The sequence below is a fragment of the Neovison vison genome, chromosome 6 (genome assembly GCF_020171115.1).
Source record: "Neovison vison isolate M4711 chromosome 6, ASM_NN_V1, whole genome shotgun sequence".
NCBI lineage: Eukaryota > Metazoa > Chordata > Mammalia > Carnivora > Mustelidae > Neogale > Neogale vison.
Genome location: NC_058096.1, coordinates 147,120,609 through 147,148,313, shown reverse-complemented (window position 1 = coordinate 147,148,313; position 27,705 = coordinate 147,120,609). Strand labels below are relative to the sequence as shown.

At 44.9% G+C, this 27,705-nt stretch overlaps 1 long non-coding RNA gene and 1 pseudogene across 1 annotated transcript; one reads left to right on the top strand and one right to left on the bottom strand.

The window, feature by feature from the left end:
- Nucleotides 1-540: 540 nt before the first annotated feature.
- Nucleotides 541-25,722, bottom strand: LOC122909022. Its single transcript, XR_006385065.1, has 4 exons — nucleotides 25,563-25,722; nucleotides 24,407-24,580; nucleotides 4,547-4,678; nucleotides 541-602 (listed from the first exon to the last, which is right to left on the bottom strand). It is a non-coding gene; the product is annotated as an uncharacterized LOC122909022 (long non-coding RNA).
- On the top strand, nucleotides 13,614-14,362 carry LOC122909021 (annotated as a pseudogene).
- Nucleotides 25,723-27,705: the final 1,983 nt, after the last annotated feature.

Here is a 27,705-nt window from a genome sequence, read left to right as displayed (position 1 = left end):
CAGGTCATGATCCCAGAGTCCTGGGATCGAGCCCCACATCAGGCTCTCTGCTCAGCGGGGAGCCTGCTTCCTCCTCTCTCTCTCTACCTGCCTCTCTGCCTACTTGTGATCTCTCTCTGTCAAATAAATAAAAAAAATCTTTAAAAAAAAAATAGGATAACACACTATGTGGCCTTTTATGTCTGGCTTCTTTTACTTATCACAGTGTTTTTGACGCTCATCCACACTGTAGAATGTATCAGAACTTCATTTTGGGACGCCTGGGTGGCTCAATCGGTTAAGCATCTGCTTTCAGCTCAGGTCATGATCCCAGGGTCCTGGGATGGAGCCCCACACCCGGCTCCCTCCCCAGCAGGGAGCCTGCTTCTCCCTCTGCCTCTGCCTCTCCCTGCTGCTCGTGCCCTCTTTCTCTCTAGCTCCTTCTCTCTCAAATAAGTAAAATCTTAAGGAAAAAAAAGAACATCATATCTTTTTATGCTTGAATAATATTCCGTTGTATATATGTATACTACATTTTGCTTACCCGTATATCCATCAATGGACATTTGGGTTGTTCTTCCCTTTGGGCTACGGTGAAGTCTTCAGTTCTTCTGGGCACATACCTAGGAGTGGAATTGCTAGTTCATACGGTAAAGTCATGTTTAACTTTCTAAGAAACTGCCAAATTGGTTTTCAAAACATCTACATCATTTTACTATTTATACTGTTCTTTGAAATTATTTCAAAGTAAAAAGTTAAAAAGAAGAGTGTGCGTACCTGGGTGGAAGGAAAAGGAAACATAAAATCACAAAAGGAGGAGAGTAGTGACAGATCCATCCAACAGAGTGGACCTGCCTGTGGACGGGGGACCCTTCAGGCGCCAGGAAGGGGAGACGCCAGAGTGGAAAGTTCTTTAAGGGATGACACAGTTTGAAAGTGCCATGCTCAAACTCCTCCATGACCAGAAACCCAGCCCCAGGCAGGTGGAGGAAACCACAGTGTGCCCAGACTTTCTCTTCTCCTTTGGGGTGTCATTAGCAGCTCTATGTGGGCACAACTGCTCTGAAGGCATGAGTGAGCATGCTTTTGGAACTTAGCTTTTCTAAACAGGCATCCATGGGAAGCTGCAGAAGTCGGCCTGACTGCCATGTGAGGCGGACCCTTGTATGTAAAACGAGGCTAAATGCCTGTCTCATATGGTTGTTCTGATACTGAAAGAACACAAATGTGGCAGAAGTCTAGCAAAGACTGTACAACGTGGACAGACCCTGAGGATTATAACTGAGGCCTCTAAATTCAAGTTCCCGTAAGCCTGTTAGTTACTCCTGCTGCTCAGAGTGTGGTTCCCCAACCAGCCACATGGGGAACCCCTAGGAGCTTGTGAGAAATGCAGCCGTTCAGGTCCAACCAGCTGGCTGACCCAGAGTCTGCATTTCAGCAAATCCCCAGGTTTTGGCATGCCCATTAAGGTTGAAGAAGAGCTGCTCTAATGCTGTTTCCTAAACTTTTCTAATTTAACAGCCATCTGGGACTGGTAATTAGAGAACCCCCTTTCCCATGTCTTCCTGCAGTAGAGCTGAATTCAGTGAGTCTAGGATGAGGCCCTGGAATGTGAATTTTTAACAAGCCTCCTGGTGAGACTTCTGGTTAGGTAATTTTATTTTATTTATTTATTTTTTAAGATTTTATTTATTTATTTGACAGAGATCACAAGTAGGCAGAGAAGCAGGCAGAGAGAGAGGAGAAAGCAGGCTCCCCGCTGAGCAGAAAGCCTGATGCAGGGCTCCATCCCAGGACCCTGGGATCATGACCTGAGCCGAAGGCAGAGGCTTTAACCCACTGAGCCACCCAGGCGCCCCTGGTCAGGTAATTTTAGTAAGCAAAATTTTAAATGCATAGTTTTATTTTTTGTAAGATTTTATTTATTTATTTATTTGAGAGAGAGAGAGAAAGCATGAGCAGGGGCAGGGGCAGAGGGAGAAGCAGGCTTCTCTGCTGAGCAGAGAAGCCCCTGATGTGGGGCTCCAATCCCAGGACCCGGGGATCATGACCTGAGCTGAAATCAGGAGTCAGACGCTTAACTGACTGAGCCACCCAGGTGCCCCTAAATGTATAATTTTGAACACAAAGGGGGAAGTGGATCTTCTGGAAAGAGAGAGAGAGAGATTGTAAACATATGTTAGGAGGATTGAGTATTACTAGCTCAAGCATCTCTGAAATGCCCTGGGGCTTCAAGGGGGACTCTTAGCCTCAGGATCTGACACTTTTCTCCCACTGCAGACAGAGTTTTATGGAGACTCCGCTCTCTGCTGAACACAATGTTCTTCCCCCTTAATCCTAATACTACAGAGGACCATACTAATCTCTGCTGCTGCAGAAAAGAAATGAGCTCTGAGAAGATAAGTAGTGGCCCACAGTCCCTCAGCCAGTAAGTAGTATTAGGACCTGAATTCTGACCAGTTTTCTTCGGCCTGCCATGATGCCAAGCAGCCTGGACCTGTCATGTATACCCCATCCAATGTGGCAGCCTGAGCCCGCCGGAAGCTCTCCTGCCTGGCTTCCTTCCACCTTCCCTTCTCTTCTGTCTGGGCCACTGTGGGTGAGGAAGCAGAGAACACTCCTGTTCTGGGCTGGAGGGCTTGGTCTGGCTCCCTGTCCTGGTTATCTCACTTTTCTAAACCTGAGTTTCCCTAACTGTAAAATGGGAATTATTTTAAGGAAGTGTGAAAGGAAGGATATTCTTTGAGGATGAAAGAAAAAACTGTGAAGATTCAGTATAAAACACATTAGAGTTCCTGGCATATAGTATATGTTCAATTAATGGTTGTCATTTCTGTCATTATTTTATTGTAGGGGCAGCAATAAAGGATATTTAGAGATGAAAATGAAACAGCTGATAGCTTGTGGTACCTACTTGTATATAGAGTAGGAGTAATTCCTCAAAGACAGACTTGCCTGTAATTTTGATACGTCTGTTTTCAGGCAATTTTGGTTTGCAAGATATATTTGTTTCCTGGAGCTTCTGTTTCAAATTGCCACAAATCTCATGGCTTAAAACAACGGAAATTGGGGTGCCTGGGTGGCTCACTGGGTTAAGCCTCTGCCTTCGGCTTGGGTCATGGTCTCAGGGTCCCGGGATCGAGACCCGCATGGGGCTCTCTGCTCAGTGAGGAGCCTGCTGCCTCCCCCCTTTCTCTGCCTGCCTCTCTGCCTACTTGTGATCTCTCTCTTTGTCAAGTAAATTGAAAACAAAACAGAACAAAACAGAAATTAATTCTCTCACAGTTCTAGAAGCCGGAAGTCCAAAAGTGAAGCATTGGCAGGCCTGTGCCCCCTCCAGAGGCTCTGGGGGACTATCCTTCCTTGCCTCTTCTAGCTTCTGGTGGTTCCTGGCATCCCTTGACTTGTGGCAGTGTAACAAGCCAATCTCTGCCTCCCTCGTCCCAGGGTCTCTGTGCACCTTCTCCTTTTCTGTTTCTTATAAGGTTGCTGGTTGGGGCACCTGGGTGTCTCAGTCATTAAGCATCTGCCTTCAGCTCAGGTCATGATCCCAGAGTCCTGGGATTGAGCCTTGTATTGGGCTCCCTGTCCAGCGGGAAGCCTGCTTCTCCCTCTCCCACTCCCTGTTTGTGCTCCCTTTCTCACTGTGTCTCTGTCTGTCAAATAAATCTTAAAAAAAAAAAGGATGCTGTTCACTGGATTTAGGGTCCCCCTAGATAATCTAAGTTGCTATCATCTCAGGATCCTTAACTACATCTTCAAAGACCCTCTTTTAAATAAGGTCCCGTTCAAAGGTTCCAGGCGTTAAGATGTGGGCACGTCTTTTTCTGGAGCCACAGTTCAGCCCACTACACAAGGCTTGGACTGTCTCTCATTTCTTCTGACCCAGGAGAAAAGCAGTTTGTGTTAAGGAGATGTGGACAGGACATGGCACCAGAGAATAGGTCAACTCCACCGTTCTCCCTCAAGCAGCTCCTGCTTCTCATGGTTTCTCTTCTCCCAACTTCATGACCCTCATGATCCCACTATAATGGCCCAGGTCCTTCCACGTTTCCCAATTCAAATTTCTAAGTAATGGAAGGTTGTTGGTCAGCCTGGGTACAGGATGATGTCAGGGGAGGTGTCTTTCTCTGGGTCAGTCCCTCGAGGTCTTGAGGTGGTCAGGGAAGGGGAGGAAGCATGGCCTTCAGGCCTCTGCGGTGGATCTAGTGGAGGACGGCTTCTCTTAGATGGAGGATATTTGAGCAGACAACCCTTGCAAGGGCCCTTGGAGGAGAATGTGGTGGAATCCTGGATTCCACATTGTACCTGTGACTGTGCTCCCCTTAGGAAAGTGCCATACTCCTTTTAAGGCAGTCACATTTCTGGGGAGACATCCAACACATATCCTGGGTTTGTGTTACAAGGGAGGTTCTGGTAATGGTATGATCAAAATAGGGCCCCATTCATGGAGCGCCACTGTCATTTTTCATCAAATCTTTGTAACGGTGCTACACAGGAGGGTGGTCAGCTCTGCCACCATCCCATGGAGGAGGAAATCAAGGCTTGTAGCAGCTAGATTACTCACCCAAGGTCTCTGCCTCCAAAGCACAGCGGCAGAATGGCTCCACAACCTTCTCCACTGCATGTTTTCAGTAATGCCACACGTTAGTCATCCCTCCAGAAACCAGGTTGGAATTAATGTAAAGCCAAGGGTGCCCTATTAGAAAAGAGAGCAACTCCAATTTAGAATGATAATAACGGTAAGGAAGGAGAGACAGATGTGCGAAAATAAGTGCTGGGGAATGTTGCCCACCCCAGCAAAAGTGTTTAAAATCTCATATTCATTCAGTCAATTATTTTTTTCTGTCTTCTGGTGGTATCACTGAGGGGTTGCTCCCTGTACAGTATACGAAGGACATTCATTAACATTCTTTATCTTTTCCAACTTAGGGATTAACTTGGGGTGGGGAGCCTCCAGCTGAGAGTGGAAAGGACCCCCAGGGAGCTAGGAAGTCCCTGTAAACACTGGGAGATGCAACTACTCAGCTTCAGGGCCAGGAATGGGAAGGAGAGAGCCTGCCCCAGGGGAGCGGAGAGACACCAAACTCCTCTTCCTCAGTAGCTGAGGAAGTGAACTGGGGCGGAAGGGACTGCTTGGAGTTCTTGCAGAGGAATCTGCCCGCCGTTCACTCCCATTTCCCAGGTTTGGCTCAACACCATCACTCATGGAACCCAGGACCCTCAGGAGAGGGCTACTGTGGGAGACTCGTCTTTTCCCAATTCACTACACACACTCTTAATTTTCAAGGAAAAACTTAATTTTGAAAGTAATGAGGCAGGAACACCTGAGGGGCTCAGTTGCTTAAGCGTGGGACTCTTGGTTTTGGCTCAGGTCATAATCTCAGGGTTCTGAGATGGAGCCCTGCCCTGGGCTCCCCTCAGGGGAGAGTCTGCTTGGGAGTCTGTGTCTCTCCCTCTCCTCTAGCATTTCCCCCACCCCCACACTTGCTCTTCTCTCTCTCAAATAAATAAATAAAAATTTATTAAGAAAGTAATGAGGTGATCTTTAAATGAATTAGATTTCCAGTGGGGAGCCCTGGCTCCCAAGCCTAGGGCCATGTACCCTGGCTTCTGTATCATTACCCTCTTTGGGTCTGCACTACTTCTTTTTCCTTTTCTTTTTTCCTTTCTTCACTTTTTTTTTTTTTTTTTTGCATCCTTCAAATGCACCTTTGCGAAAAGAGATTCAAACTCCACCCGCCCAACTCAGGGACGTCATTAGGACCTCCATGGGCCTGCTGGGCTCTGTTGCCTGGGTGTGCTAAAAATAACTGGGTAGGTTAAAAAAAATGTTGAAGCAGATTTAGGGGCTCTTGTGGAAAATGAAACACAGAAGCTGGGCCCTGGGTGGTTCTATTTAAAGATGATCACCATCTCATCCCTTCCCGTGGATTTCCATGTGAAGACTTTATTCCCCTAGTGCGCTGGCTGAGGGTGGGGGTGGGGTCTGATCTGCACTGGGGCTCGCTCCTCCCACGACCCACTGCACCGCAGCTGCCCAGAGAGAAAGGAGCGCACGCGCCTGACCCGCAGCTCAGTTCTTTACTTCCACGATTGTCCCTTTGAATTGAGGAAAGCGAAAATAAAGTTTTCAAGGCCAATTTCACAATTTTATCTTCTGTGAAAAGCAAAATCAACGAGGCTATGAAAACTTACAAGCAGTTAAAACACTTTTATGTCGTCCTCCCCTTAGAGAGGGAGAGAGGAAATCAGAGTGCTTTGTTCAAAGCAACAGCCAACATAAGCCTTTTCTTCTTTCTTTCTTTTCCTTTTTTTTTTTTTTAAACACATCTGGTCTCAATCTTTATACACCAGTGGACAAAAGCAATTAGACAGCTCTGCTTTCCACGTCATAATAATGAAAGTCATATATTTTCCATGGCTGTCTCATTTGGTTACCCAGCTCTGTAGAGCGAGCTTAAATGGAATTTAAAATGCAAGTCTTTGCTTGACAGTACTCTTAGTGACCTGAGGGATCAGTACTTCTGCGTCTTCCAGAACTGGGTGAAGAGAAAGGGTAGGTATTACAAATGTGTGTTAATAGGTCCCCCGCTGTGCCATCTTTCTAACAATCCCTAGGGGATGGGGACAGGCATCCCCTAGGGCTTTAGAATTAGAATCGGTTCAGATATAGCAAGGTCTCTTGGACAGTCTGGTAGAGAAAGCTAGAGGTGCTTCACAGAAGATGAAGCTTTGATTCTTTGATCACGAGGGCAAAAACTCAACACAGCCCAGCCTAAGCAAAAAGGAGAACTGGTTCCTGTAACAGGGAAATTTAGGGGCTTGAATCTGATCACAAAACTGATTCTGAGGCTTCAAACGATGCTACCTCTTTTCCTCTCCTTTTCCCTCTCCCAACACTGGCAACACCAGGGGAAGGGTTGCCTCAGTACCCATACTCACAGTAATCATGTTGAAGTTAATCCTCATGGATTCAGGTCCTCAGGCTTAAACTAATCACAGTGTTGAGTCACTGGTCCAGTCCCAGAGATGTAAGAGGGGTCAGCTCCATGCAACACACCATTGAGATTGGGTCAGGATTGGTTTTCCCAAAGAAAATTCTGTTTTAGCTTCAGAAGAAGGGGGAATGGATGCAGAATGACATAGCTAGCCCAGATGGGACCTGTTTGAGTTGGAGATAATCACCTCCTCCAGGCTGATGCAGTGTTGTGCACCCACCACTTGGGGATGGGGGCATAGCACCTGCCTTCCAGCTTCTGTGGAGCAGAAATAGCCCCAAACCCAGGACACATGGTGGAGTGAGTAGAGCTAAAGTTGGATACTAGCCCTCTCTCCCTTTGGCAGGATGCTATTATGCAGTGTGATACCTGAACAACCGTCAGTAGTGGCACAGGTGGTGGGCAAACCCTGCATATGTCCTGGGCATTGGCCGCAAAGAGATCAGTCGCGCCAAGTTTTCATGCCTGATATGCTTAAACTGCGGCTTCCGCATAAGGGCATATGCACTAGCTGTTTTACAAGTGAGTGTTTGTTGAAATTGGGTGTGTGATGTTAACTCATGGAGGGTGTGCTGGAGTGGAAGCTTCCAGATGTGGTTTGATTACCAGCTCTGTCCTTCACCATCTGGGCTTACTTGCTCTGATCCTGATGGTTTTTTTAGGTCTCAACTTCCTCATTTGTAGGAAAGAGGACTCTCCCCAGGGCCCTTCCCTCCCATGAGAAGTCTATATTGGAAAGAGCAAGGTCTGGTGTCTTGGGGCTCTTTGCTTTCCTTCCAGTCTTCTCCTGCCTCTGTCAACCAATACGCTTCTTCCTTCCACCTCCGGGGCCCTCCCCTCAGCGGGTCTCCTCAGCTGCGTGAAATTGGTGGTTTTACTGTCTCAGTCAGATCTGACACCTCCAGGGCATGTTTAGGTTGTAATATCCCTCCCCTACGGCATTGGTGACACACAAACCCCTTCTATGCCTGTTAGGCAAATTAGCACCCACTCACTGACCTGAGCTCCAGCAGACGCTAGCTGGGGACAAACTTCTGGAAGAATGAAATGCAAAGCACAGCGGCCAGCGGATGGCTATCCCATGGGGTGGGGCACTCCCGGCTTGAGCAAGCACCATTTTTATTAATACTATTTTTTAAAAGATTTAATTTATTTATTTGACAGACAGAGATCTCAAGTAGGCAGAGAGGCAGACAGAGAGAGAGTGGGGGAAGCAGGCTCCCCGCTGAAGCAGAGAGCCCAACACAGGACTCGATCCTAGGACTCCGGGATCACAACCAGAGCAGAAAGCAGAGGCTTTAACCCATTGAGCCACCCAGGTGCCCCTTGAGCAAGCACCATTTACAGGGACACCTGTAGGGGAGGAAGGGACCCTGTGCTGTAAACACCCCCCCCCAACCAGGGAGGCCTGGGGGTGCTGAGAACTGACTGGCCCAGTGGATGGATTTGTACTCCTTGTTTAGGTGGGTATTTAACAGGCCTATTTGCATTTGCCAACAGCAAATTCTAGCGCCCAGCACAGAACCCCACGTGTGCCTTTTTCTCTTCTGTTATCTAACAGAAACCAAACTTCCTTTTAGGTTCTTGTGCCTGGTCCCACCCACCTAGGCCTGGGAAAGCTAGGGCAGAGTGACCTAGGTGACCAAGGTTAGCCCCTGCCACAGCTGCTGGAGGAGGGTTTGGCAACTTTATGAAATGTCCTTTGGGGTGAGCTGGTCTGCTGCTGTTTTACCACTTAGGGGCACCTTGGTCTTCCCAGGTACATGCTTTAGAGTTACTGGTCTGCGCAGGGTTAGGCAATGCCCACGGATGCCACTGGGTGCCAGTAGTGAAGTATTCTGGGGTCCGGACAACCAGTCACACACAAAAGGAATGTCTTCTGGTAATGTCTCCTCTGTCATTCAAAGCTTTCCAGAGTTCAGAGCACACATAGGGAAGCATAACAATAATGGTGCCTATGTTCACAGGGTACCATTCAGTCCTCAAAGCCCTTTATACACAGGATAGTCTGACAGTTAACAACTGGAGCTCCTGGACTCAGATCTTCGCTCCTGCAACGACCGAGGAAACGTCAGCGAATCGCTTCAGCTCCTGGAGCCTCAGATTGCGTGTCTGTAAAATGCAAGCCTGTAATTTCCTCCACCTTCACACATTTGGGGAGAGTCCATTGCAATAATCCATGTTAAGCTCTTAGCACACGGTCCGACGTAGAATAAAGACCGCAGACATGTCACTGATTAACTGCTATTCTTACCCGTGAACTCACTGACTAGAACAATCCTGTGAAGTTGGTGGGGCTGAGATATTTTCTTTTAAAAGTGAGGAAAATGAGACCAGAGCATGCAGGAGCTGGGGCGCCTGGGTGGCTCAGGCGGTTATGCATCGACTCTCGATTTCGGCTCAGGTCATGATCTCAGGGTGGTGAGATCGAGACCCGGATCAGGCTCGGGACTCAGTTGGGGAGTCTGCTTGAGATTCTCTCTCAGTCGCTAAGCGGCTGCCTTTGGCTCGGGTTGTGATCTGGGGTCCTGGGATCGAGCCCCACAGTGGGCTTCCTGCTAACTGGGGAGCCTGTTTCTCCCTCTGCCTGATGCTCCCCACTGTTTGTGCTTCCTCTTCCCTGCCCCCGTGTCAAATAAAGAAATAAAATCTTTAAAAAACAGAGAGATTCTCTTTCTCCTTCTCCCTCTGCCATACCCCCACATAGTCCCTGAGTGCATGTGTGCTCTGTCACTCTAAAATAAATAAATAAATCTTAAAAAAAAAAGGGTTAAAAAAACGTGGGATAGGCAAGGGAGACAAGGGGGGAGAGAAAGAGGAGATGTTCATAGGCCTGGGAGACCAGGTGACCCATACAAGGGACTTCAGAAGGGGCAGAGGCTCACCCAGGCCACAGAGGCTTTGAGTTTCCTCTGTGGGTGCAGGAGGGGTTGTGACCTGTGAGTGACTGGCACCAAGACAAGGCCATTTTAAGGGGACCCTCATGGAAGGGTTGGGAACTTTACAGTAAATAAGGAGGAAAATATTTGATTAACCTTTTATCCTGAAAAAGAAAAGACACCAAAAGGTTGACAAACACTCCGCCCTCTAACGAAATTTAGATTGTGGTTTCAGCCATGTGCTAATTCTGAGAATAGCAACAACAACAACAACAAAACTCAACTTTTTTTTTTTTCCTGATAAATCTGTATGGTAGTCTCTGCTTCATTTTTGACTTTCACATCACATTCATAGAAAGGGCTACAAAATCATTTGATGGCTTCATCCACTTTTTTAAGGTCTTTTCTAAATCCTCCTTATTCACATTGTGTCATCATTCTCTTTTGTCTCCCCGGTGCCATGAAGCGGCCTTGCTCAAGGCTGGGGCTGCTGCTGTGCTACCCTCCCGGGCTTCCTGAAACCCTGCAGCTCTGCACGATTTGCAATTTCACCTTATGAACCGATTTGCATCGGATTTGCATTATGATTTGGGATATTGCTACAAGCCACAAAGGTGTTGATGGGTAGGGATGTCTGCTAGCGTGAAACAGGGAGAGACTTTATTTGAGTGTAGACAGTGTTACGGTCCATTAGCATGTAAGTTTCACGTTATGACAACTTTGCTTCATAAGCGAGTCATAACTGTAGGCATTTGGGTAACAAATACTCAGATAAAAACCACCCTCTGTATAGGAACGGAGTACACGGTTTTGATAAACACAGGACTCCGTAGCCAAAAAACATAGCTAAAGGCCTCTTCAGGTAAGCAGTTGTAATGGGATGAGAGAGAGCAAGAAAGTGATGATGGTAACAGATTATATATAACACACTGAATAAAATAGAAAACCACTGGTCCATTCCGACATGCATAAAGAAATGACTCAATTGAAAGCCTGACGAGGGATGAATTATTGACATAGTTTCAATGGTTTCCACACAATACTTATGAAAGGGAACAGAGCCCCTGTTGAAGAGGAAGCCGGCAGACTCCACGCTCATCCAGGGATGCAAGGGAATATCAGTGGGATTGGGGCAAACTGCAACCATACACCGTGAACCCAGCATTGCTTCTGCTCTATTCCTGACAAAGATGCGCTCGTCCTGCCTGAATCTCACCAAGAGGAATCATCAAGTCAAACCAAAATTGAGGCACACTCCATACGTGTCTGGACTGTAGTCTGCACAAATGTCAAGGGCATAAAAATCAAGGAAAGAATGAGAAGTTGCTCAAACTCAAGTTGCCCAAAGGGACACCACAAGGACACACGTATGATTCTGGACCCAATCCTTCTGCTGTGAACATGGTATTCTGGGGATAGCTGGAGAAAACTGCATGGGGTTTGAGGATTAGATGGGAACAAGGGATCGATGTTAATTTTCCAACCTTTAAAAGGGGTGTACTCTGCGTGTAGGAGGATGTCCCTGCTTGTGGGAAATGCACACTGACATCTTCGGTCATCAGGTCTGCAATTTACTCTCAAATGGTTTAGGAACAAAAATGTTCTTTGTACTATATTTGCAACTTTTCTCTAAGTTTAGGATTGTTATTTTAAAAAAAAAAGCAAGGAAGGAGGTCATTTTCACTGAGCAGTCTGCAAATTTCCCCCAGATGCAGGGATGGAGTTACGGGGTAGTGCCAAGGAGAGCTGCACTCAGGAGAGATGCCGGCAGCTGGGGGGAGGGTGGCATCTGGAGAGGAAGGCAGAGGGGGCTAGAGAGACTAGACTGGAGGTCTGTGCTCTGACAGCGACAGTATGCAAAGTGGAAGACACATCTGAGATGCATTGAGGAGGGAGTCTCCCTAAGGTTTGGAGAAAGGGAGGAGAAGATGATGAAGGTTCCAAGCTTCATAGAGGGAATGATGTGAGGCCAGCAGTGAGTTGGGACCTTGGGGGAATGCGCTGGGGCAGGGAGATGATGGGTGCTATTTGGGCATCTTGCTCTGAGTGCAGTCTGCCTGTGACATTGGGCTCCCCACTGATCTCCAAGCCATCAATCAATGGGGTTCATCTTCTCAGAGGTGGAGCTGGAGATCTTAGTGTGACATTTTCCTTGAACCACCAGGAAGCAATGAAATAGGATCTAGAACCAGGAAGAAAGATCACAGTAAGCAGCATGGATTTGGGAGTTATGCACTTGGAAGCTAAGAGAACAACAGAGATTAGTGAGGGACAGCATGGGAGAGAGAAAGGAGGCTTTGAAGAAGGTGGAGGGGAAGAAGGCTGTGAAGGAGGCAGAGAAAGTGTGGCTAGAGAGGTAGGAGGGAAACCAGTCTGATTATTAAGTAATGTGAACATGGACCCCATATTTTCCTCTGCCCTACTGAGAAAAAAATCTACCAGATCACAAGGGTTTCCCACTTACTTTCTGACATTCTGGCTTCTGTTGTGTTTTGTTTTGTTTTTTTTTTTTTCATTACATATGTACTAACCCTTAATGCTAAAGTAGACCCCACCCCACATTACACCCACAATCTGCTTAATTCCCTCTTGCTCAGTTTCGATAAATACTCAAGTCAAGCAATTACCAGAAGGGAGACATGTGTAGTTATTAAGGTCCTGGAGTCTTAACTTCCTGGGTTCAAATCCAAGCTTCATCATTTACCAGTCATATGACCTTGGGAAAGTTACTAAACCAGTCTGTACCTCAGTTTCCTCATCTGTAAAATGGGCATAATAATAGATTCCCCTGCTAGATATGTTATGAGGGTTAAAGGTATTAGTATTTGATAACTACTTGGAATAGTAAACATATGTGCTATTAAATAAACTTGAACTTAAGCGGGCTGTTAACCCTACACGGTCCAGACACAGATGTCTAATAGCCCTTGCTCTTTTGTGAGCACTAGACAAGTTATACTTTCACCAAGCTGCTTCCTGTAGGCCAGAAACTTTTGATGTCCAGAGGCCAGTTTAGTCACCTCTTTATTGACATTGGAGCCCAATCTGTTGATCTTAGGAATCCCAAATTACTCTCATACACTGAAGATGACCCCAAAGTGCTGGCTGGAGGAGGAGTAAGGAAAGTCTGAACCCCAGGCGGCACTGTGCTCCTGGACATTCTTTCCTGCCCTGTCTCAGCTCCCAGTAGTCTAGTACAGCAGGGCTTCTCCGACCTTACTGTGCATACTCAGGACCTCAAGATGCTTATTCTGCTGCAGCATGGATGAAACTCAAGGACATTGTGCTAGGTGAAATAAGCCAGTTTCCCAAGGACAAATACTGTATGATTCCACTACATGAGGTGCCTGGTGTACTTAAATTCATAGAGACAGACACGGGGAAGGGGGTGGGGAGCTGCTGTTTAATGGGTACAGAGTTCAGTTTTGCAAGATGCAGAGGTCTGTGGACAGATGCTGGTGATGTCTGTAGAGCAATGTAAAAGTCACTAAACTGTACTCTTAAAAATGGTGAAGATGAGGAGTGCCTGGCTGGCTCAGTCGGAAGAATGTGTGACTCTTGATCTCAGGGTTGTGGGTTTGAGCCCCACAGTGGGTGCAGAGATTACTTAAAAAAAAAAACAAAAACAAAAAAAACCTTAAAAAATTGTTAAATGGGCTACCTGGGTGGCTTGGTCGGTTAAGGGTCTGACTCTTGATTTCTGCTCACGTCTTGATCTCAGGGTCATGAGTTCAAGTACTGTACTGAGTTCCATGCTGGGTGTGGAAATGACTTAAAAAGAAAAAAAATAAGGGAAAAAAAAAATCTCTTCTCATGCCCAGCGCAGCCATGCCTCATGGTCCCCAGAAGCATTGGAAGCGTGTAGCAGCTCCAAAGCATTGGATGCTGGATAAACTGACCAGTGTGTTCACTCTTGCCCATCTACTGGTCCCCATAAGCTGAGAGAGTGTCTCCCTCTCATCAGTTTCCCAAGACTTAAGTATCCCCTAACAGGAGATGAAGTAAAGAAGATCTGTATGCAGCATTTTATTAAGATTGATGGTAAGGTCCGAACTGATATTACCTACCCTGCTGGTTTTATGGATGTCATCAGCATTGACAAGACCGGGGAGAATTTCCGTCTGATCTATGACACCAAGGGCCGCTTTGCTGTTCATCGGATTGCACTCGAAGGAGGCCAAGTATAAGTCATGCAATGTGAGAAAGATCTTTGTGGGGATGAAAGGAATCCCTCATCTGGTGACTCTTACAATCCACTATCCTGATCCCCTCATCAAGGTGAATGACACCATTCAGATTGATTTGGAGACCAGAAAGATTACTGATTCCATCAAGTCTGACACTGGTAATCTGTGTATGGTGACCAGGGGTGCTATCCTGGGGAGAATTGGTGCGATCACCAACAGAGCGAGACACCCTGGTTCATTTGATGTGGTTCATGTGAAAGATGCCAATGGCAACAGCTTTGTCACTTGACGCTCCAACATTTTTGTTAATGGCAAAGGCAACAAGCCATGGATTTCTCAACCCTGTGGAAAGGATATCTGCCTCACCATTGCTGAAGAGAGAGACAAGAGACTGACAGCCAAACAGAGCAGCAGGTAGTATGGCCCCTAGATGACGTGATTGGAAGTCTCTATACCTAATTAAAGGTCATACGGCATGAAGAAAAAAAAAAAAGAAATAAAATAAAATAAAAAAAAATAAGTAAAATGGTTAAGATGATAAATTTTACATGCGTATTTTACCACAACTAACTTTTTAAAAATATAGATTCTGATTCATTAGTTCAGGAGCAGAGCCCAAGATGCTAATTTCTATGAGACTCCCAGGTGTTGCTGACACCATTTGACCACACTTTGTGCCGAGATCATACTTTGAGTCGCAAGCTACTATAAAGCTGAGCTAGGTCCCTTTAGTTCTTTTTTTTTTTTTTTTTTTTAAACCAAGCCCAACACCTGCTTTGCATTAAAGCTATAGTAACTGCTTGAAAGAAATAGAATTGGACTCTAAGCCTTTGAGAACCCTGGCCTCTTCATTCTACACTCAGAGAAGCTGCCAGCAAAGCCTCCATCCAGCAGACACAATCAAGCAAAATACGTCTATAGCCAGAATTATTTTCTGGTCCCCTGGGGCTGGCCTCTCACTAGAAAATTATCTCCAGCCCAATAGTTCATCTGGTCAGTTACAGGGCATGGTTCTTACAATGCGTTTCAGCCTGCAGCGTTTCTTCGGCTAACCCATGAACACAGGGACCCCCCCGAGATGTTCACTGCTCATCTCCAGGTTGTAGCTCAGTAGCTGGTACGTAGTAGGTGTTCAGTAAATATTTGTTGAACGAAAGTAGTTAACGCATACATAGTGCTTATAAAACAATGTTCTGAGAATTTTATATGGTAGATTATATTTTCCAAAAAAGGCCGTAAATGATCTCCCATCCTACATGTTTTTCTTATACTGGGACTGCAATAGTCCTCTGAGGCGTGAGGTTTATGTCCCCCCCACCCCTTGAACCTGGGTGAGCTCAGTATGGATCAAATGGACACTTGAAGAGAAAAGTAAAGGACTATTTGCACAAGTCTATGTATGTTTTACCACTGGAGAAAAGATCTTTCTCGAATTGGAGTGTAGCTTCTTCCTATATCAGTCTGTGATCATCCAGGGCTACACAACAGCTACCTCCCGGGTCTCCTTCGGTGGATTCCCAATGCTTTATTCTCTTGGATCTGTGGGTTCACTGGGGGTTGACTGAACCAGACTGTACCCAGCTGGCGTGGTTTGGTTTGGCTGCACACACCTGTCATCCTTCTCTAGACCCTGTGGGCTAGCTTAGGTATGTTCTCCTGGCAATGGCAAAGGCTCAAGAGATGAAGCCAAATCACACAATGGCTTTTCAGTCCTCCCCTAGCATCACATCTGCTTATCCCAGCAGTTAAAATGAGTCTCACAACCGAACCCCAGTCAAGAGCTGGAGAAGAGAGTAAATATTTTTAATAATAGTCCCACCCTGCCCAAATGTTGACCACATATTTTGAGGTCTTAGGAATGTATGTAATCATTCCCTCATTCCCTTCAATACCCAAGCACATGGTTTCCAAACACTGCCTGCTGTTCCAACGTATAAATATGTCGGAACGTTATTTTACTCCTCAGGGGTCGAACGTGGGGCTTGCTTCCTATTATTGCTGGTGTAATTAATATATTACAATAAACATCTATGCACCTAAGTCTTGGCTCATATCTCCTGATTATTTTCTTACAACAAATTCCTAAAAGTGAAATTTGTTACCAGACGGACTCAAAATTTTAGCTGAGGACAGAGTACTAACGGCAGAGAGCTTTGCTTGAACTCCCTCCTGGATGGATCACACACCGACTGGTCTATATACATGAAACTTATCTGCTAAGGAAACTCTTCACTGCAAATCACAGAAATGACTTTTATTTTATTTTTTTTTTTTTAAAGATTTTATTTATTTATTTGAGAGAGAGAGAGTGTGAGAGAGAGCATGAGCGAGGAGAAGGTCAGAGAGCGAAGCAGACTCCCCATGGAGCTGGGAGCCTGATGTGGGACTCGATCCCGAGACTCCAGGATCACGCCCTGAGCCGAAGGCAGTCGTCCAACCAACTGCGCCACCCAGGCGTCCCACAGAAATGACTTTTAGCCTCAAGTGAGTTTGGGTAGCAAAAGCCAGTTTGGCCCAGGATCCAGCAAAACAGAACACTTAAGTTTACCAGGGAGAGGACCTTCATATGGAGAACTGTAGTTAGAGTCAACAAAACACTTACTTTGCAAAACACTATGGGAGGACCAAGCAAGGTTCCTGTCTTTGAGAAACATTTATTTTTTGTAACGGAATTCAATCACTGAACCATACTTAGGAGTAAGGCATATTCCATTTGTTAAAAAATTAGGGGTGCCTGGGTGGCTCAGTGGGTTAAGCCTCTGCCTTCAGCTCAGGTCATGATCTTAGGGTTCTGGGATTGAGCCCTGAATCGGGTTCTCTGCTCTGTGGGGAGCCTGCTGCCCCGCCCCTCTGCCTGTCTCTCTGCCTGCTTGTGATCTCTCTTTCAAAAGAATAAATAAAAAAATTTAAAAAGAGTTAAATTAAGGGCACCTGGCTGGTTTAGTTAGTAGAGCACCTGACTCTGGATCTTGGGTCATAAGTTTGATGTTGGATGCAGAGATTACTTTAGAAAAAATAAAAAAAGAAAGAAAATAAATAAATAATTAGATTTACGTTCTGGGCTCTCACCGGGCTCTCATTGGGCTGGTGGAGAGTCAAATGTCAACTTGAGAGGCAACACACACACACACACACACACACACACACACGCATACACACGCACACACTCTCTCGAGTTGTATAATGAACATCAGCAGGAGTTACACCACAGACCACGTGGAAAGTTGGGAAGGTTGTCATCATGAGTGCAATGCATCCACCCTATCCCACTTAGGCTGTACAAGGACGTGGAGGATCATGCAGGCAGAACAATGGAGATAGGCCCATAGTTGGTGGGTGTGCTCCCTGTTGCTGTTGCTCTTTGCCCATGTTCCCTGAAGGCGGGTATCCCTGTGCATGGTTGCGAGGGTAGGTCCACTTCCTCTGGACACAGCTCAGCCATGAGGATTTTTCTGGACACTGTCAAGGTGAAACACTTAAAGCCCAGTCCTCAGGGGTACCCACACAGCCATCCCTGGTTCTGCTCCTCCCTCAAGAAGCTATGTTAGGGTGTGTTGGGGGGAGGGGATGTGTGAAATAGATCAGGGGGATTAAAGAGCACGTGTATCATGATGAGCCCTGAGTAGTGTATAGAATTGTTGAATCACTTTATTGTACACCTGAAACTAATATAACTCTACTGGAATTCAGATAGAAAATTTAGTAAAATTAAAAAAACAGAAGGTATGTTAGAAGAGGCCCATGTTCTAGAGACCAATAGGACATCCACGCTCCCTTTCACTTTTGAAGCTCCTGGCCACCATCTTCTTCCCCTCAATCCTTCAGGTAAATCACCCTTGGCAGGGGCCAGAAACTCAGATGCTCACAAGAATAGGCAGGTACATAAATGAATGACGGTCGTCCTGTAAGGTCTTGGGGAGTGGTGGGTACTGTGGTAAACTGGAAAGTATGTGATCTGTCTTATGGGAACCAGCATAACTCAGATCCTGCCAATTTTTGCCAAGGGACTATAGGGACCCAGAGATGCTAAATCTGTTATTATTATTATTATTTTTTTAAAGAACCCAGAAATTTAGATTCTCATGGGAAATTGCCTCCTTTTTGAAAATTGCAACTAATATTTTAAATTCATGTAAAATACTTCCAGGCCAAATAAAAAGATATCCCAAGCCATCAATTTTAACTTGTGGCCTAAACCTCAGAAAACAAAGGGGAAGGCCATCCCACCAGGCAGCTTCCCTTTTTCCCACAGAAAACACACAAAAAGACTCGTTAACTCTCCTTGGGGCTAAGGGAAGTCAGACTTCCAGGACACAAAGACTCAGCTACCTTCTCTCAGGGGAGGGAGACAAGAGGGGGTGGAGTAAATACTTTTCATTCTTTCTGGAGCAGCCACGGAGAAACAAATCCTTTCTCAGCCCATGTGGTTGATGGAGCACATTACAGTCTTCATAATTTGGATGGCTATTAGCTGGAGAGTCAGACGCAAATAACTACGTGTAATAATTACATGGTAGCATTCAGACAGACCCAGTGCATGAGCCTGCCAGACTCCGGGTGTGGAATCTGCAAATGCCTGGAGGTGGGTGTGCACGGCCGTGGTGGAGGGTCACCAGATGCAGCTGGATGGGAGACTGGGGGCCAGTCTGAGCCTGGAGGGCTTCACTTAAGTGTCAGGCTAAGACACACTTGGATCTTATTCCTTAGGAACGAAGGGCCGGTTAAGACTTTCTGTGAGGGGTGTGGTGTGACCAAGGCTGCCATTTTGAGTGTTGTTTTGGAGATCAATGCTTGTGTTAAGGTGGATGAGGAGGGGAAAGAAGCGGATGGGTGTGGGAAGACCTGTTCAGAAGCTATGGAAACTGTCTAGGTATGAGTGAAGGGCCGATGCAGGTGTGGGTAGGGAGAAAGGAAGGAGCCGTCATGGGCCCTGTTACAGAATTGACAGGAAGTGAGGCACCAGGGAGGGGAAGCAATCAAGATCACAATCTGGGCAGCGATGCTCTCCCTTCCTCTTTCAGGCCCCTCAGGAGGATGAAGGGGAGAAAACAACCATTTCAGAGGAAGAGGTGTATAAATTTCCATGCCCACATGAGCCAAAGCATATAGAATGGCCCTCGTCCTCCCCCTTCCCAGCCGACCACGTTTTAGAATTATGTAGTTCTGACACGCACACTTGTTCACATGGAAACATCTCTGACATCAGGATGCATCTGACAACTGATGGTGGGCCAGAGTTTGATAGGTGTGTGCAGGATGATGGGCTGGATTATGATCCTGCAAAATCCCTATGTTACAGTCCTAACCTCCAGTACATCAGAATGTGTCTGTGTTTGGAGACAGGATCTTTAAAGGGATGATAGAGTTAAATGAGGACTTCATTGTGGGCCATCATTCAGTATGACTGGTGTCCTTACATGACGAAGAGAGTAGGACGAAGACAATCATGGAGGGAAACGCTGGTGAAGGCCCACAGAGAAGACAGCCACCTACCAACCAAAGAGAGTGGCCAACAAGGACCAGCCCGGTTGCTGTCTTATGCTTGAACTTTGAGCTTTGGGACCATGAGACAATATTTCTCTGTGGTGTGAGTTACTCAGTCTGCTAGGCAGCCCTAGCAAACTAAGACAGTGAGTATTTTTCTTTCTTGAAGGAACACGACATGGTGGTGTGTCTCAGCATTGGTACAATCTTGGAGTCTATGAATTAATGTCCCTCTGTGACTTACTGTCCCCATGCATATATGCTTCACTCTGATTGGGCTAACTATATAATTTTTACCATCCAAACTGGGATCATTTTAAGAGTGACAAAGGGAGGAAATGCTACTCATAATCCTGCAGAGATGACAGGGTAGGTTGGCACTGTCCTAGACCGATATTCCTAATGCTCTGCCCTGCTTGCGAGAACGTCTTGAGAAGGGCATGGCCTTTGTGTCAGAGGGACTTCATTCCTGGAGTTCTCTCTGGGGGCCATGCCCTGGGCCACCATTGCCCCAAAAAAGAGCACCAATGATATTACCAACAGAAACAGGAAAGCCAGGCATTCTTTGGTGACACATTTAGCTCTGGACACATATAGAAGATTGTATCTTAGAATATCTTGGTGACATGATTGGACAAATTCCCCAAAGGCCCTGAAGTCTCAAGTGCATCTTTCTCAATTGATCTGCCACAATAAGGGAAATTCCCACAGGGCTTCCTCTTTTTTTTTTTGAGTTAATGCCTCAAAAAGTCATATAAATGCAAAAGCAAAAAAATAACTTATGAAAAGTGACAATACACTGAACTATTAAAACTTCACTTCTGTGGGCTCATTGGTGAAAACCATTTACTGAGTGTGAACCATGCATTTCATATCCATCGTCTCATTTAATTCTTACAACAAACCCAATGGGATTAAAGAATACTATTGCGTTTCTTCAGACAGGAACATTTGGTCTCAGAGAGATGAAGGGACCTGTCCAAGGTCACACAGCCTATTTCAATGTAGAGCTAGGATTTGCATGTGGGTTCATAAACTCCAAAGCTGGTTCTCTTCTCCTCTGCTGTCTGATGTTCTTTTTACCTCAACTAATTTTTGTATGTTTAATATTTTATGTAAATATTATATATTTATAATATATAATTGCAAATATTTTATGTATTTATCTGATTTAGTACTTCATGATAAATAAGGGCTGGGAGGTGAAGTAGAAAACCAAATGCGATACTTTGAAAATGAGAGATGAAGAAACACGTTTCCTGGCTTGCCTATGCTGGCTCTATATGTCCAGGGCTGTATTTCCTAGAACCTAGTTCTAATACTATTATTTGGTATTGAATTGAAGAAGACAGGCAATAGTCCTCACATTTTCCTTTCCTTTCAGAAGGCAATTATCTTATATTTAGTGGTTTAAATTTTATTAGGGTTGTGAGAGGCCCAGAAAAAGACATGCAGTGTATTAATCAATCACTTTATTACAGCTTCAGTTTATAAAACTGGATGGGATTTTTTTTTTCTTATACCCATGCTCTAGTGAAGCAATGTTTTTGTTCTATTTAAGCAAAAAATCACTCTAACACATTTTCAGAGCTACAGATGCTGATAATAAAATGCTAGGGTGGAAATCAAAATAGATATCTGGAGGTGCAAACTATGGGTTTTTCTACAGCAAAGTAAATCTCTCATTACCCCGCATATTGACTCTGGAGTAAATCTGTCAAAAGTCCATTGTATCACATGCATTATATTGTTCTGCACTTCCTAACTTACTTAGGTTTAAGAATCCTTCAACTTGTCTCATCTGAAGAAATCTACATTTAGGGTCCTCCCTCTTGCTCACTCAATTTTGCTTTTAAGAAAATATTTATTGTGGGGCACCTGACTGGCTCAGTCTGTAGAACATGTGACACTTGGTCTTGGGGTCCTGAGTTCAAGCCCCACGTTGGGAATAGAATTTACTTAAAACAACAACAACAACAACAAAACTTAATGAAAAAGCAGTCCCACCTTGCTCATTCTTCAGTGACCATATTGAAAGAGACAAGGACAAGATTTCAGCGGAGACAATAGAAGCATTCTGGTTGTTAAAGTCTGTATATTAATACTAGTTACAAATAAAGAGAAATTATGCCACATTTTGTAGAGGGGAGGGGGCAGAGGGAAAGGGAGAGAAAGACTCTTAAGGAGGCTCCATGCCCAATGTGGAGCTTGACATGGGACTCCATCTCACAATTCTGAGATCAAGACCTGAGCCCAAATCATGAGTCAAATGCTTAACCAACTGAGCCACCCAGGTGCCCCAAATGATGCCATTCCTGAGTTGTCTTCTCCTCCAGGAATCTAGTTTGAGTCCAGGGCACTAATACTTGATGGAAACATTGACAATTCCCATCCACTCTCAGACCCTTGGTATTCCAGCGTAAAACTGATGGTGTGATGGGTACTCTATAAATAGCCAACAATGCTGCTGAATGGGAAGGGAGGGAGGGAAGGAGAGAAGGAGCGAAGAGGGAAGGAAAGAAGGAAGGAAGGAAAGATGGAAGGAAGGAAGGAAGGAAAGAAATATTTTCTGGAGGAGTCTAATTTTCATTTATAATAGCTATAATAAAACCTAGAGAAGTAAAACCCAAACCAGATTTGCTTAAAAGTCCAGGCAACTTTGAATCACTAAAGGCTTGATTATAGCTCATGTAGTACTCGGGTCCCATTCCTACTTCCCCTAATTTCTTCCTTCCTGTGGGGCACATCATTGCTCATTAGTACCTTCACCAGATGGTAGGCTATGAGAAGTGAAACTCAATTCAGTAATTTATTTCTTGGTGTTTCAGCAGCTCTTGCATCTCCTGGGGAGGGAGAAGGCTAAAATTAATGGCCAGAATTAGTTACTTGGATTATCTCAGGTTTCCACATATACATTTTTTTGTTGGCTAGGTGGGTTACTGAGAGTTGGATCTTATGAAGAGAGTTTTTCTATTTTAAATGACTTGAGAGAAGTGGGACCTGGTCAAGGTAAGAGAAGGCTGGCGTCAGAGAGGAAATGGCAGAGAACAAGAATTGACATTGGTGCACCATGAAGGCGATGATCAACAAAACTAAACTAAAAGGCCACTTGCGGAATGGGAGAAGATACTTACATGTGATAAATCTGATACGAGGTTGAGATCCAAAATATATACAGAACTCATATAACTCAATAACAAAGAAATAAACAGCTGGATTAAAAAAAATGGCAGAGGATCTGAACAGGTATTTTTCTAAAGAAGACATAGATGGCTGACAGACATATGAAGGAATGCTCAACCTCATTGATCATCAGGGAAATGGAAATCAAAACCACAATGAGATATCATCTTGGTTGAATGGCTATTACCCACCCTTCTGCAAAAGTCAGAATGGCTATTGTCACCCCTCCCCCCAAAAGCCGAGAGATAACAAGTGTTGGCAAGGATGTACGAAAAGGGAACCCTCACGCACCGTGGGTAGGAATGATTCACACACCCACTATGGAAAACAATATGGCAGTATCTCAAGAAATTAAAAATAGAATTACTATACAATTTAGCAATTCCACTACCGGATATTAATCTGAAGAAAAAGGAAAAACTAATTCTAAAAGATATATATGTAACCCTATGTTTTTGCCTATGTGTACACATACCCCTATGTGTATGCCTATGTTTGGCATTATTTACAATATCCAAGATATGGAAAGTAACCTAGGTATCCATGGACAGATGAATGAATAAAGAAGATGTGAGCTATATATACACACAATGGAATATTACTCAGCCACGAAAAAGAATAGAATCTCACCATTTGCAACAGTAAGGACAGACGTAGAGGGTTTTATGCTAAGTGAAATGAGTCAGACAGAGAAAGACAAGTACCATATGATTTCATTTATCTGTGAAGTTTAAAAAAAATTAAAAATTAAAAATGACCAAAATAAAATAGACACAGACCTTTATATACAAAGAACAAACTGGTGGTTGTCAGAGGGGAGCAGGATGGGGGGACCAGTAAAACAAATGAAAGGAATTAAGAGGTACAGAGTTTCAGTTATAAAATAAATAAATCACAGGGATGTAATGTACAGTACAGGGAACATAGTCAATCATATTGTAATAACTCTGTCTAGTGACAGTGGTAACTAGACCTTTCACAGTAATCATTTTGTAATATATAAAAATATCAAATCACTATCTTGTACACCTGAAATTAATACGATATACTATGTTAGTTATAATTAAATAGAAAACCCAAAAGATTTGATTTGGGGTTCTCCTGGTCAACTTCTACTGCAAAGACTTAGGTCAGTTTGGAAAATCTATGGCAGATTTGCACCAGAGCTCTCAAAGTTTACCTCATTTATCTTCATGTCTTTGTTTTAGTCATTCAACAATTGGTGGGTTTCACAGAGAGAGGTGGGTAGTAAGGGGCTTTAAAACCAAAAGAAAATGATGGAGGCAAATATTACATTTTAGACTTCTGGGTTTTAAAGCATTCTTTCCCCTCCAAAGAAAATCAGTCTGCCGAAATATATCTGTTGAGTATTAGATTTTAGTAAAATTATAGTATTAATTCTGGGATTCAGTTTCCCATTTTTGTAAAAAGATGAGCTTGGCCTCTTTAACTTTGATATCTTGTTGGGGTACAGTTGTGTGTGCATAATTTTTATTAGCTTTGTAGGGGAAATGGGAGATGATGTATTCAAAGATGGGACAAATTAAACCTTTTTTATCTTGTCACCTTCAATTTGTTGCCACAGGAAACTTAAAGGAAAAAGAAAAAAAGACTAGGAATCTGGGCAAATGGAAAAAGGCACATTTCCCTCATTCACCTGTCTTCACTTTCAGTTACCCCTATGTACACTCACATTCATTTAGCTTGCTCCAGGTTTGGAAAACCAGCTTCCTCTTTGGTTCTCCTCACGGTCAGTTACCAGTGGTCTCTGGAATTCAGTCCTTGGCTTCAGACCATCTTGCCTTTATTCTAACTAAGCCCCAGGTTGATGTTTACGCTGGTCACTTGAGAGATAGGTTCCTGGCTTCTGGGGAAGAAAGCATTTGGCTTCTCAGAGGATAAGGGTTTCACCAGTTTGGGAAGATTCTCGAAGAGACAGGTGGGAGGGTTGGGGAGAAAAGGGTGGGAAACTCTGGATAGGGGACCTATGCTCAGAGGGCTCGGCTGCTTTTCCCTTATCCCCAGGACAAATTGTGGTTAGAAATCTCAGCCTATTACTCTGATAGAAAATAAACAATTTTATTTTATTTTATTTTTAAAAAAGATTTTATTTGACAGAGATCACGAGTAGGCAGAGGCAGGCAGAGAGAGAGAGGCAGGCTCTCTGCTGAGCAGAGAGCCCGATTCGAGGCTCGATCCCAGGATCCTGGGGTCATGACCTTAGCCAAAGGCAGAGGCTTCTGCCTTTGGTGCCCTAAAAAACAATTTTTAAAAACAACTCACAAGGGGCACCAGGGTGGCTCAGTGGGTTAAGGGTCTGCCTTTGGCTCAGGTCATGATCTCTGTGTCCTGGGACTGAGTCCTGTGTCAGGCTCCCTGTTCAGCTGGGAGTCTGCTTCTCCCTCTCCTTCTGACTCTGCCCCCTACTCATGTTCCTTCCCCTCCTCTCTCTAAGAGATAAATAAATAAAATCTTAAAAAAAAAAAAAAGGACTCACTAATTTTTATTTTAAGTTTCCGTTCTTAAAATGGAATGGAGTGGCAGAAGCTTATTTTAAATCAAGGTTTCACCTTTCCTCTCAGGACTCACGTATTGTCAAGGCATTGGAGGGGATCATTGAGTTCTTGGTCATCTGTTACTCAGGTCACCCCAAGACACCAAATCGCCCCCCTGGGTCTTATGCTTGGCGCAGAGGCCTCATTCTGTTGTTTCTGTGTCTTCCCAAGGAACGGAAATCTCGTGGGACTGGCTCTACCTGGACACACCACAGAGCCTTTCCTCTAGGGTGTCTGGCTACCTTTGTGGGGTATAAGCGGAAGGAGGACGCCCAGCTTTCAGGGTTTACATACCTCTTTCAGGTTGTGCTGCCTCCCTGGGGTTCTGTGAGCAAGCAGGACAGAGGGCTTCTCTCTGCAGACTCGCACGTCCTTCCTCTCTCTAGCCCTGAGGAAATCTTCCCTCAAACATCAAGTCTGTCTAACATTTTGCTTCTACAAACATTTGGTTGGCTTCTGGCCTCCTGGAGTTTAAGTAGTGAGTCACCTTTGTTTCTGCTCTGCTCAGGCACATCCCTCCCCTGGGACAGTGAGCTCACAGCTGCGTAACAGGCCTGAATTGGCCGGAAGGGGAGGGATGGGCAGAAAACTAGACTAGGAGAGGGGGTGGGGAACGAGCGCTATCCCTGGAAATATTAACTCAATCTGATAGCACAGTAATTCACTTCTCCAAGACAGGGCACCTAGGAAAGAGGGACCAAGCATCTTTATCTTTGTACGAATCCCTAATGAATCCCAGGACAAAGTAAACCAGACCCATTAGAGGCTGGTTCTTTAAAAGGAAACCCTGAATCCCAAAGAGGTCAAAATTGTACCCGCTGCCTTAGGGAACAGGATGAAGGGAGTCCCTGGTCTCTGGGGGAGTTGCCAACCCAACTGCCACTCTCCTGGTGCCAGCTGGGTCCCCTGGGATGGAGCCTACTGGGTGCGCAGAGCCCAGGCCCCTCTGTGCGCCAGAGGAGTGGTGGGGGTTGGGGGCTGTTGCAGCGCACCACAGATCTGCATTTAATAACCGCTCCCTACCAGTTTTTTATGATCTTGGTGACAGGTTTATTACATTGAGGATAGGAAGTTTTCAGTGGGACACGAGCTCTCCTGGGGGAAAGGTCCCACAGTAGTACACCAAAAACCAACTGACTGGATGAATTAGAACGTGCTGGAATTCCATTCCATAAAGCCCCTGTCGGCAGCCGCAGGAGCGCCCGCACCGCCCGCATCGCCCGCATCGGGCTATCCGTTAGGTATTTTGTTAAACAGAATCACTGGAGTTCTGTACATTTACTTAAATATAAACTACAGTAAGACAAAATAAACATAAATTTTAAAGCTGAACGAATAAATATGACTCCTATAACAAGTGTCTTTGCTTTTGGCTGGGAAGACAGCCAAGCGATATGTGCTTTGGATTAATTTTTTAAGGGAAAACAAATTAATTACTTAGTAAATATAGTTTGCTAGACAAGATCCCTCAAAACGTGGGAGAATATTGATAAAGAATAGTTATTAGTGATTCAAGTGAAGTCTATTTATTATTTAAAAGTTGGTTACTTTAGCACAAGGGACAAATATTTGCCTTTTTAGGTTGGCCTGAAAAGTATTGATATATTTGAATAAAGATTAGGCTGACAATTAATCAGTGTTAACATCCAAAGTTGGCTTGAAGCTGGAATTAACTGAAGTCCCTAAACTCTGATGCAGGTTGGAAATCCTGGGCCCCAACAGAAATCACTGAAAGGTTTAGGAATGCAATGCTAGTAGGTCTTTCTGGCTGGTATTGGGTTTGTCCTCAGCCTCTGAACAAGCCCAGGGGTTGGCACTACTCACTACCCCACCATCAGATCTTCCCTAAATGTTTCTGGTGTATTTAAAAAAGCACATCTTCCTGGATGAGACTGCTTTTCTGAATTCTCCTGAAATACCACTTCAAAGTTGTTTTCAACCGGCAGCAGAACCTGAGAATGCCAACCTGGGGCTCCACTCGTTTTTATACAAAGATCCTGGGACCCACCAAGGGACAGTGATTCCCTGTGAAGTCAGGAAGCAATGAGCTACAAGGCTTTTGCCTCCTGTAGGTGGAAGGGTTCCCCCTTTCCATCGCCCCTCGATTTACTGATCTGGGAATAGGGTGAATAGAGTGCTTGGTCCCATTTATTCCTGAGCAGGGTTTGTCATCCATGTCTCCTGAATTAAATCCAAATCCAAATCTATTTCATTATCCATCCTTTCTTCCTCCTTAAGATTTTATTTATTTGAGAGGAGAGAGAAAGAGAGAGAGAACAAGAGTGGGGAGGAGCACAGAGGCAGAGGGAGAAGCAGTCTCCTTGCCAAGCAGGGAGCCTCATACAAGGCTCGATCCCAGGACCCCAAGAAAGATCCGAGCCGAAGGCAGACACTTAACCAACTGAGCCACCCAGGAGCCCCTTCATTATGGTTTCCT